Source organism: Chrysochloris asiatica, unplaced genomic scaffold, assembly GCF_000296735.1.
Source record: "Chrysochloris asiatica unplaced genomic scaffold, ChrAsi1.0 scaffold00423, whole genome shotgun sequence".
Classification (NCBI taxonomy): domain Eukaryota; kingdom Metazoa; phylum Chordata; class Mammalia; order Afrosoricida; family Chrysochloridae; genus Chrysochloris; species Chrysochloris asiatica.
This window is the reverse complement of record NW_006408941.1, coordinates 724,902-726,195: the sequence shown is the minus strand read 5'-3', so window position 1 is coordinate 726,195 and position 1,294 is coordinate 724,902. Positions and strand designations below refer to the sequence as shown.

General features: G+C 42.1%; 1 protein-coding gene across 1 annotated transcript in view; it reads right to left on the bottom strand.

Moving 5' to 3' along the window:
• GSS (glutathione synthetase) overlaps nt 1-1,294 on the bottom strand; it is a 30,202-nt gene that overhangs the window by 2,421 nt on the left and 26,487 nt on the right. The gene's annotated exons all lie outside the window — the stretch shown is intronic.

Below are 1,294 nucleotides of genomic sequence, written 5' to 3'. Positions count from 1 at the left end.
TATGCACAGCAGAATGAAACACTGCCCGATCCTGGGCCAACCTCACTACTGTTGCCACGCTTGAGTCCATCGATGCTGCCACTTGGCCAGTCCATCTCGTTGGGGATCTTACTCTTTTTCTTACTCCACCTTACCAAACATGATATCCTTTTCCAGTGCCTGGTCCCTCCTGGCAATATGTCTGAAGTATGAGAGACCAAGTTTGGCCATCTTGGACTCCAAGGACCACTCTGGCTGCACTTCTTCCAAAATGGATCTATTGGTTCTTTTGGCAGCCCATGGCACCTTCAATACTCTCCTCTAACACCGTAACTCAAAAGCATCAATTCTTCTATGGTCTTCCTTATTCACTGTCCAGCTTTCGCATGCAGATGAGGTGACTGAAAATACCATGGCTTGAGTCAGGCGCTCCTTAGTCCTCTAGCTGACATCTTTGCTCTTCAATATTTGAAAAAGGTCTTGTGCAGCAAATTTGCCTAATGCAATACATCATTTGATTTCCTGACTGCTGCTTCTGTGAGTGTTGACAGTTGACCCAAGAAAATGAAGTCCTTGACAACTTCAATCTTTTCTCCATTGATAAGAATGTTTTTTATTGGTCCAGTGGTGAGGATTTTTGTTTTTCTTTACATTGAGATGTAATCCATACCCAAGACTGTGCTCTTTGATGTTCATCAGTAAATGTTTTAAGTCCTCTTCACTTTCAGCAAGCAAGGTTGTATCATCTGCACATCGCAGGTTGTTAATGAGTCTTCCTCCAATCCTGATGCGACATTTTTCTTCATAGAACCCAGCTTCTCGGATTATTTGCTCAGCATACAGGTTGAATAAGTATGATGAAAGAATTAAACCTTGTCGCACACATTTTTAAATGTTAAACCATTCAGTGTTCCCATGTTCTGTTCAAACAACTGCTTTTTGGTCCGGGTAGAGATTCCTCATGAGCACAATAAAGTGTTCTGGAATACTCATACTTTGCAATGTTGTCCATAGCTTGTCATGAGCCACACAATTGAAAGCTTTTGCATAGTCAACTAAGCACAGGTAAACATCTTTCTGATATTCTCTGCTTTTCAGCCAAGATCCATCGGACATTAGCAATGATTTCCCACATTCCACGGCCCCTTCTGAATCTGGCTTGAGCCTCTGGAAGTTCTTTGTCAATGCAATGTATGATTGTAGCCATTTCTGTATCACCTTTAGCAAAACTTTACTCGCATGGGATATCGAAGAGATTGTCCGATGATTTCCGCATTCTGTTGGGTCACCTCTCTTTGGAATGGACACAAATATG